Below are 10,846 nucleotides of genomic sequence, written 5' to 3'. Positions count from 1 at the left end.
ACATTTGTTTTACAGATTTAGTACTAGGCATTTGAAAACTTCCATCTTGAACTCAGTTGCCCAGCCCCTTAGCCCCCTCCCACCCTGTCCCCATGTAACTTTCTGGGCTGCTCCAGGTGTTGTCCTGGAGACTGAAGGCCCCCTGCCAGTCCCTGGGACTTGGAAAAGTGGGTGGGTGGAGCTGCCCCACCTTCTTCCTAGGCTTACTGTGATTCCAGCCCTTCAGACCCCCATGACACCTGTGACATCTGCCCCTTACAAGTCTTACATGGCTGCCCCCATACCTCAGTGAGGAGGAAACTGGACCAGATATGGTGCCACCCTCCTTGGCTCCCAGAATATTCCCTGTGATCTCTCTTACCCAGTTCAGCTCCATTTGGCTCCAGGGTATCTGTGGAATTTGTACCTTACCAGGAGTCCAGCTGGGGAAAGTGATGCCAGTATCCCCAACTTGCTGAACCCCAATCTGGATGAGAGATTGTTTTAGGACTCTTCTGCTTACTTAGCTCAAGGATTAAAGGAATCCCTTTTCCTTTGTGATAGGTGGAATCCCAAGACTGGCAGCCTGTGCCTCACCCTTGCATAATCCTCTTCCTTGAGAGTGGGCGGAACCTGTGAATACAGGTCATGAAATATCAAAAGGAAAAATGCAGATTGAAGTCCTAACCAGGTGACTTTGAAACAATCAGAAGGGAGCTTGTCCTGGTGGCCAGGCAAGGAATACATCCTCCTCCCTTCCCCTACTGGACTTTGAAGGTGAATGCTGACTACGTTGACCCTCCAATGGAAAAGGGAGTGGGGTTGGGGGTATAGTTGGGGAAGGGCCAGTTCAGACTTGCTGGCTGTCAGGAAGGCCTGAGAAGATGTGGTTGGTGCCCGGTGACTTCTTGAATGTGAAATGTACACCATGGTAAGTACCTTGGGCTCTTAGGTTTGCTTTTTAGGACAAGAAACATTCCACTTACCATTGTATCACTGATGGTGAATCATAAGCCTGGGGGGTGAGTTCCCCCTTCTTTTCACATTGGGACTCTCTCTAGGAAAAGTTGTCATCTTTTAAAAATTCTATATATCAATTTAGAAATTGAAATAAAATGTGAAAATTCTCCAAGAATTGTCAATAAGAGTCCTCCATCCTCCCCTTCAACCTATATTGCAACTTGGAAATACAATGGCGACCAGCGCCCAGAAGCCTTGTTACTCCTATAGGCCCTTCAGGGACCTGGGTGCTGGTCTGCGAAGCTGAAGGGCTTATCTGGGTGTCGCTGTCATGCTAAATGGTCAGCGATCTGGCCAGGATTCTTCGGTCCTGACTCTGGTCTGGGGAGAAGAGCTGACTCACAATTCAGGAAATGAACACACTTAAGTTCAGGGTCAGATCAGAGAGGAAATTATGTCTTGAGTCAGAATTGAGTTATACGAAAAAATATCGGCCTTCACACCTGGATATCTGGTATAATAAAATGTTTTAACAGAAATGAGTTGACACCAATTCAACCTCACAGAACAGTAGCACAGACCACAGATGTCCCTTCCTTGGCTCACTGAGCTCATCTTCCCTTTCCTAAGAGGCACTGCGTATGTCTATATCCCAAACAGGACTGAGCCGTTGGGTCCCTGCTCTTACCTAGCACTCACCTGGTAAGTTTCAACCCATATGCAAATCTCCTGGAAACAAGTTTCACTCCCAAAGCACATGGGGTGTGGGGGTGGGGAATAGGGTTTACAGAAGGCAGGCAGAAGCTGGAAATGGTTAAATGCCTAGGCCTCCTAAGAGCAGCTGCCCAGTCTCCCCAGACACCACAGGGTCCCAGGCCATTTTCAAAATCGTGCAAGCTTTGCATACTTTATCTGTGAAAGGTTTAAATGGTGGTGCCCAGAGACCAGGCCATAGAAGAGATGTTCAGGCCAGGTTTATTGAAAGGGGAGGGTGACCTGGCTGGGCAGTGCAAAGATGGCACAGTTAGAACCCCCTTTTATATAGGGTTATAGAGGGTGGGCTTGCCTGTCAGTGTAGGAACTTTTGGCTAGAACTTCTCAGGGGGTGGGTTAGCCACATCCTTTGTATCCTTGTCTTAGGAGGAGAGGAGAAGGGGAAAGGTTTGTGTGTGGCTGCATTAGGCTCCCCCCAATCTGTAAACCAAAAGCCAGTCACACAGATCAGCAGAAGCAAAATGCATTGTCCTCAAGCCAAGTGGTAACCGCCCATTGCCCCTGAGGCTTATGTCTGGGGAATGCAGTTCATCCTACTTGTCCCTGCATTTACAGAATCACTTATATTCTACCTGTGGATTAATAGATTGTCAGTGATTAACAGGTTTATCGTGTGATTCTTGCCTGTGTTTCCTCGCAATCCCCTCTTAGCTGTAAGTTCCAGACAGGACCCTTATCTCCACCGTCTATGGTTGTAGCTCCCAGACCAGGGTGGGGAACCTCTGGCCTTCTAGGTCCTTAAGTGCGGCCTGTTGATTGAATCCAATTTTACAGAACAAATCCTTTTATTTTTATCAATACCCTTTTGTTTATCTTTTAATTTTATTTTTATAGTGAGCATACTTAAAATACCAAAGAATAAAATAAGTTTCAATGAAATAATCCTCCCCATTGAGGGGCACTCTTAGAACACTGGGAAACCACAAGGGCTAAACTAACCCTGCTATGCTCATGATTTAGGTCTAACTTCCCCCAGGGCCTGAATATTGTCACTACCACAGAAGGCTGGTTGGGGAGAGTTTATGGGGCCAATGGTCTGTCATCAGTTTTTGACTATGATGCACTTTGTTTCTGTCTGAAGTAGAATTTGTGAATAGTTACCCAGCTAGACAATATTTTATAATTCTGTCTGCTTAACAGCCCGTCATGTCAAAGAGGGCCAAACGGAGACTGAAGGAAGAAAACAGATTTTTTTAATGAGGATTAGGAATTGCAACATGATCTTATTTCTGCTAAAGATCAGATGACTTGCTCGCTTTGTGATACTGCAGTATCAACCTTCAGGAAGCTCAGTGCTCATCAGCATAACACTCATTGGGACCACAAGTATTATTATTATTTTTTTTTAGAGATAAGAGTCTCACTCTATCGCCCTTGGTAGAGTGCTATGGCGTCACTGTTCACAGCAACTTCCAACTCCTGGGTTTAGGCGATTCGCTTGCCTCAGCCTTCCGAGCAGCAGGGACTACAAGTGCCCACCACAACGCCCGGCTACTTTTTGTTGCAGTTTGGCTGGGGCCGGGATTGAACCCACCACCCTCGGTATATGGGGCCAGTGCCTTACTCACTGAGCCACAGGAACCACCCTGGATTTTTTTTTTTTTTTTTTTGATACAGAGTCTCACTTTATCGTCCTCAGTAGAGTGCTGTAGCATCCCAACTCACAGCAACCTCCAACTCCTGGGCTTAGGCAATTTTCTTGCCTCAGCCTCCCAAGTAGCTGGGACTACAGGCATCCGCCACAACGCCCGGCTATTTTTTGTTGCAGTTTGGCCAGGGCCGGGTTCAAACCCACCACCCTCAGTATATGGGGCCAACACCCTACCCACTGAGCCACAGGCGCCACCCGGGACCACAAGTATTTTCAAGTAGAGGGAAAGGCATGAACATTGTATTGCAGAAATGAAAAGATGGAATGCAAACGCAAAGACAATTCTTTCGAGCAGCAATAAGACCTGGAAATAACACCACTGAGGCAACTTCCAAAGTAGCTTATTGACTTGGGAAAAATAGGGAAGCCATTTAGTGGTGTAGAAATGTAACAGGGTAAGTTATCAAAGTTGTAGGGTGCTTAGATATCAATCACATTGCAAAGTACAAGCAAGTGCCTCTCATGAGAACCATAACTACTCCAGCAGCATGAATTAGCCTCCAACTTTAACAGAACGACTTCATGCAATACTTCAGAAGGAAAACGGGTGCTATTCAATTGCTTTGAATGAATCAACTGATACCTCAGGGCAGGTTTTAAACTTTGTTCAGGTCATAACAGAAGACTTTGCTACAAAGAATTACTCACTTTGGGCACTCTTGCAAACAATACAGGGAATAGATACCTTAGGCAAATTTCAAGACAAATGTCACGAATGTGAACCAAATTTGGTAAATGTAGTGAGTATATGTACAGACGATGCACCTTCTGTGATAGGAAATCATGAAGGATTTATTGCACAGACAAAAAAAGTATTAAAAGATCCAGATGTTCTTTCTTTTCATAGCACCTTGCATAGCAAAATCTCTGTGCTAAAGCTACTATTTCAAGTGACACTTTGCAACAAGTTGTAAGTATGAGTAACTATAGTCACCCAAATGCGACTTTGGCATTATCAGTTTTGTAACACACCATCATTGAACAATGAGATATTCCATGTGGATTTCCCAACATTAAGTGTGTCATGCTTAAGTGTGTTGGCTATCCCAGGAACAGGTGTTAGGGAAAATTTTATCTGTCCAAAAACAGGTAGTTAAATTTTATGATGAGCAGAATCAACAATGTAAATTATTGAAAAACAATCACTATAGGAATGCAGCCTTTCTGTCTGATATAATGTCAAATCAAAACACCGCGAATATTTCTTTGAGGGGTAAAGTCTGTATATGTATATGATAATGTGGCAAAAAATCTAAGTATTTTGGAAAAAGCTATCTTTTTTTCAAAATACTTCTTCAAAAGAAAATTTCACATGACCATTTTCTCCAGTTAGCAGAGGTCATTGATGAGCAGGATGGTGTATGTAAATGGTTTGAAGAATACGCAGCTGTTATAGACCTATTAGTTGGAGAATACAATAAAAGATTCTCTGACTTTGGGTGGCGCCTGTGGCTCAGTGAGTAGGGCGCTGGCCCCATATGCCGAGGGTGGCAGGTTCAAACCCAGCCCCAGCTAAACTGCAACAAAAAAATAGCCGGGTGCTGTGGCGGGCACCTGTAGTCCCAGCTACTCGGGAGGCTGAGGCAAGAGAATCGCTTAAGCCCAGGAGCTGGAGGTTGCTGTGAGCTGTGTGAGGCCACGGCACTCTACCAAGGGCCATAAAGTGAGACTCTGTCTCTACAAAAAAAAAAAAAAAAGATTCTCTGACTTTGAGAATCCTGACATCATACTCAAATTCGCATTTCAGCCTCACCTAGTTGGTATCACTGAGGCAGCTAAAGAAAAACAGATGGGGCTCAGCACCTGGGCCACAGTGGTTATGGTGCCAGCCACAAGCACCAAGGCTGGCAGGTTTGAATCCAGCCCAGGCCTGCTAAACAACAATGATAACTGCAACAAAAAAATAGCTGGGCATTGTGGCCAGTGCCTATAGTCCCAGCTACTTGGGAAGCTGAGGCAAGAGAATCGCTTATGGCCCAAGAGCTGGAGGTTGCTATGAGCCGTGATGACATGGCACATTACTGAGGGCAACATAGTGAGACTCTGTCTCAAAAAGGAAAAAGAAAGAAATTGCCAAATGAAATATGAAAAAGTGCAATAGAATACCCATACCTTTCACAACATGCCCCAAAAGCTTTCTTGCTTTTCAACAACTTATGCTGCAAATCTATATTCTCCTACCTAACCCAACTCAAGACACCCTAAGGACACATATGACCGACACCCATCCACAGGATCAACTGAAACTTCAGACCTCCATGCTGCAACCAAATATTCAAATGCTTTCTGACAAAAAGCAGACATGACAAAGCCATTACAAAGTAATTTAACTTTAAAATTAACCAAGTTAAAATTAACAAAGTTTTAGGCTGCTTGTGTTGGCTCATGCTTGTAAACCTAGCACTCTGGGAGGCTGAGGTGAGTGAAGCTCAGGAGTTTCAGACCAGCCCCAGCAAGAGTGAGATCTTGTCTCTAAAAATAGTGAGCTGTGGAGCAGCGCCTGTGGCTCAGTGAGCAGGGCACTGGCCCCATATACCGAGGGTGGCAGGTTCAAACCCAGCCTCAGCCATACTGCAACAAAAAAATAGCCGGGCGTTGTGGTGGGCGCCTGTAGTCCCAGCTACTCGGGAGGCTGAGGCAAGAGAATCGTCTAAGCCTAGGAGTTATAGGTTGCTGTGAGCTGTGTGACGCCATGGCACTCTACCAAAGGGGATAAAGTGAGAATCTGTCTCTATAAAAAAAAAAAAAATAATAATAATAATAATAAATAAATAAAAATAAAAATAAAAATAGTGAGCTGTGGAAGGTGCTTGTAGTTCCAGCTACTTGGGAGGCTGAGGCAAGACGGTCGCTTGAGCACAGGTGTTTGAGGTTGCTGTGAGCTATGATACTACAGCACTCTACCAAGAGCAATGAAGCAAGACTGTCTAGAAAATAAAAATTAAAAAATAAATAAATAAAAAATTAAAAAAAATAGAAAATAAAAATTAACAAAATTTTTAAATTTTTTGTTTGTTTTTTATAGATACAGAGTCTCACTTTGTCACCCTCCATAGAGTGCCATGATGTCACAGCTCACAGCAACCTCCAGCTCTTGAGCTTAGGCAAGTCTCTTGCCTCAGCCTCCTTAATAGCTGGGGCTACAGGCATAATTTTTGAAATTATTAAATTACGTAGTAGTTAAGAGTTTTACAAAATAGGGCGGCGCCTGTGGCTCAGTGAGTAGGGCGCCAGCCCCATATGCTGAGGGTGGCGGGTTCAAACCCAGCCCCGGCCAAACTGCAACAAAAAAGTAAGCTGGGCGTTATGGCGGGCGCCTGTAGTCCCAGCTGCTCGGGAGGCTGAGGCAAGAGAATCGCCTAAGCCCAAGAGTTAGAGGTTGCTGTGAGCCGTGCGACGCCACGGCACTCTACCTGAGGGTGGTACAGTGAGACTCTGTCTCTACCAAAAAAAAAAAAAGTTTTACAAAATAATGTACATTTTTTAGTATATCTAATTGCAGTTTCTTGAATGTGGCTTTATTTGATTACAGCTAAATTAATGAGGCCTTCCAACATGAACGGATTCCCCCACCCTGTTCTAGACCTTACCCCCAGTAACAGCTGGCTCATCACCAACAACAGGTAATTTTTGAAGGAAGAATGAATGGGCATCCCATACTCTCTGCCCTGTTTGGACCTCAGTCACTTAGCAGTTCCTAAATTTTGCACGAGCAGCACTTGTTTTTCACCGGGGACCTTCTAGAGTTTTTCTTCTCTTTTAGAACTCTTATCACTAAACTTAGATATCACTTACCGTTTTCTTCCACAATCAAACAAAACAAGACATAAGTTTCTCCTTCAAAGTACGACCTGGGAAAACGGACAAGGTAGCCCAGCAGTCACCGTCTGGCTGTGTGAAACCATTCGTTTTGCCTGTATAGCTTTTCTCTAAACTTGTCACCCAAACCCTCCAGGTCATAATTTCCTCCTCTTCAGAAACAAAATAACTATTTTTCTCTTTTTTTTAAATCAGGAAACCTCACAAACAAGTTACCCTTGAAATCCATCAATCTCCTTCTCTTCCTTTCATCCATCTACCAAATATTTATTAAATGTTAGATATAAAGCAGATTCTGTGCTATACACATTGGTATTTATTGTCTCTTCTAAAAAAATAAAACATATTAGTTTTTGTTCATTATAAAAATCATATAGTCACAACAAACAATTTGGAACGCATACAGTCCTATAAATAAGGGTTATAAGGCTGGGCGTGGTGGCTCACGCTTGTGATCCTAGCACTCTGGGAGGACAGATGGGTGGACTGCTTGCGCTCAGGAGTTCGAGACCAGCCTGAGCAAGAGCAAGATCCTACTAAAAAATGTTAAAAACCAGTCAGGCATTGTGGTGGGCGCAAGTAGTCCCAGCTACTTGGGAGGCTGAAGCAAGAGGATCACTTGAGCACAGGAATTTGAGGGTGCTGTGAGCTATGATGATGCCATGGTACTCTAACCAGGGCAACAAAGACTCTATCTCAAAAATTAAAAAAAAAAAAGCTGTTATCTTTTTGATATATCCTTCTAGTTTTTCCATAAATCATGCATTTTCCATAGCTAAAATAAGAACTTTACATATAAGTTTACAATGTTCTTTTTTTCCTCTTAACAATATATTTTGGTATTTTCTTGTACTCATAACAATTTCTCATTTTTAATAGCTGCATAATAGTTCTTTTTTTTTTGAAACAGAGCCTCAAGCTGTCGCCCTGGGTAGAGTACTGTGGCATCACAGCTCACAGCAACCTCCAACTCCTTGGCTCAAGTGATTCTCCTGCCTCCACCTCCCAAGTAGCTGGGACTATGGGGGCCCACCACAACGCCCAGCTATTTTTTGTTGCCACTGAAAGAACCAGACCAGCGTCATCTTAAGAGTTAAGTTTTGCTCCCCCCACCCCCACCCCCCGTATTTCACTCAGTAAGTTTTACTTACCAGACAAGCCCAGGCAAGCCCAGGTAATTCCCTGAAATCATGAGACAACCGCCCACCAATCAGGGACCCCCACCTAACCAATCCAGAAGGGCCCCCTTTGTTTCAAGCTGTGCACGCCCACCAGCTGCGCGGGACCATAAGAAGCCCCTGCTCCAGAGCTCAGGGCTCCTGGCTCAGATCTGTTGAAACGGAGTCCCCAGGAGCCCAAGTTCGAACTTGCAATAAAAGGCCCTTTTGCTTTTGCATCAGACTCAGCTCCCTGGTGGTCTTTGTGGGGGATTTCGAGATCTGGGCACAACACAGCCATCATTGTTGTTTGGCAGGCCTGGGCTGAATTCGAACCGCCAGCTCAGGTATATGTGGCTGGTGCCTTAGCCACTTGAGCCATAGGCACTGAGCCACTGCATAATAGTTTATTTAAACTTCTCCTTAATTTTGGTTGTTACTAATTTTCTGATGGTATGAAAAAGGAGCCAGTGTTTATTTTTTTATTTTTTAGAGACACAGTCTTACTATGTCACCCTTGTTAGAGTACTATGGCATCACAGCTCACAGCAACCTCCAACTCTTGGGTTTAAGTGATTCTCTTGCTTCAGCCTCCTGAATAGCTGGGACTACAGACGCCTGCCACAATACCCGGCTACTTTTTGGTTGTAGTTGTCACTGTTGTTGGGCAGGCCCTGCTGGGTTCGAACCCACCAGCTCCAGTGTATGTGGCTGGTGCCATAGCCACTGATCTACAGGCGCTGAGCCACCAGTGTTTATCTTTATGCATAAATCTTTATGATTATTTCTGATTATTTCCACAGAAGCCCTGGATATGAAATTATAGGGTCAAAATATATAAACATTTTTAAACTCTACAGGTGCCTGTAGTCCCAGCTACTCCAGAGGCTGAGACAGGAGGATCACTTGAACCCAGGAGTTGGAGGTTACTGTGAGCTAGGCTGATGCCACTGAGCTCTAGCCTGGGCAACAGAGTGAGACTTCTCAAAAACAAAACAAAACAATAATACAAAAACAATACCACATACAAAGCCCGCCCTCCCCCCCTCCCCCAGACCATTTCTTTTTTAACCCTCACTTGGTGTCCTTTCTTAACTTTTAGTCCCTTTATGTGTGTGGTTTGGCAGAACCTGGACAAAGGTGCCTGGACGAGGGGGCTCATTGAGGACAGAGAGCCGGGCTGTGCTCAGCAGTTAAGCGGATCCCTGGCTAGGTCTGCACTGGCCCACAGGATGGCCAGCTGACCATAATTCCCACAAAGATCTGGTACATGCTAGCCGGGGCTGGCCTTATTTCCCCCACTGGCTCTGAGCTGGAACTTTGTCAGCCTCATTCTTTCCCCCCTCTTTATTCCTAATGCCATCATCCTTTCATTTCTTCCTTCTTTTTTCTTCTTAACGTACAAGAAAAGATTCACAACGAAAGCTTAACCAAGCAAAACGAACAACAATAAAAAGAAAAATCATTCTGGCAAGCATTTATCCAAATATATTTCTTCTTGATCTGAGTTCCGAAAAGATAGGAGTTGCCTAAATTGCCTGTCACCCATAGGTTTTTAATAGTAAACACCTATTATTTTATTTTATTAAGTCACAGTATGGTAAATGCATTTACATTTAACACAAATGACAAAAATTTAAGAAGTTTAGAAAGAAACAAGAACATCACCAGAACGCTTAGGTTTATTATTCATCAAAGATTAAGGGCTGTCAGAATTGATTGTCTTCTGGATTTGGTTCAGAAAGAGGGAGATGATAATACTTGTCTAATTACCTAGCATGTTGGTAGATTAAAGTGCTTTGTAAACATTAATTAAAGATGCAGAGAGTTAGGTGAGGCCAGTGTGTTATTAGAGAAAAAGTTTTCTTCCCTTTAATCAAGTACCTCTTCCTGGAGAGGACAAAGAAATGATGTAAGGACTCAGGAATTGGGGCTCAGTCCCTACGGCAGCCAGGGTGATTCAGTCATTCCGTGTAACCAACCACTTCCTTCCTTCATTTTCTGTAAAATGAGGATAAACACAAACATTTTTGGAATGCAAGTTGTTATGATGTTTGCCATTTGAGCATACAACACGCTGCAATTAATAAAACCCCATTACTGATGTTTTCTCTCTCCCTACAGAGTTGTTCCACCCGTGGAAACGCTGGCAACATTCACTTCCACCCACCTACAAAGGCCTTCCACAACTAGCTGTTAACCTCAGTAGATATTTCCACAGGGATAAAGGAGAAACCGGCAACACGCAATGGGGCTAGAAGTCTCGGATGGACTCTTCAGCTCCCGGAACCTCAGTTTTCCTCTCTGTAAAATGGGGATAAGGGGCGGTGCCTGTGGCTCAAGGAGTAGGGCGCCGGTCCCATATGCCGGAGGTGGCGGGTTCAAACCCAGCCCTGGCCAAAAACCACACACACACAAAAAAAGAAAATGGGGATAAGAAACCACAGGATCATTTTAAGGGTTAAATGTAATAATGTGGGTAATGCCATGCCCGAGGGTATAAGAA

The 10,846-nt window shown here is 44.1% G+C and overlaps 1 long non-coding RNA gene across 1 annotated transcript; it reads left to right on the top strand.

The window, feature by feature from the left end:
• Window positions 1–697: 697 nt before the first annotated feature.
• On the top strand, window positions 698–10,656 carry LOC128573043 (uncharacterized). Its single transcript, XR_008376303.1, has 4 exons — window positions 698–910; window positions 6,897–6,987; window positions 8,094–8,275; window positions 10,465–10,656. It is a non-coding gene; the product is annotated as an uncharacterized LOC128573043 (long non-coding RNA).
• Window positions 10,657–10,846: the final 190 nt, after the last annotated feature.

This window comes from Nycticebus coucang, chromosome 20, assembly GCF_027406575.1.
Source record: "Nycticebus coucang isolate mNycCou1 chromosome 20, mNycCou1.pri, whole genome shotgun sequence".
NCBI lineage: Eukaryota > Metazoa > Chordata > Mammalia > Primates > Lorisidae > Nycticebus > Nycticebus coucang.
Note: the sequence above shows the minus strand (reverse complement) of the source record. Positions and strands in the feature narration are given on the sequence as shown.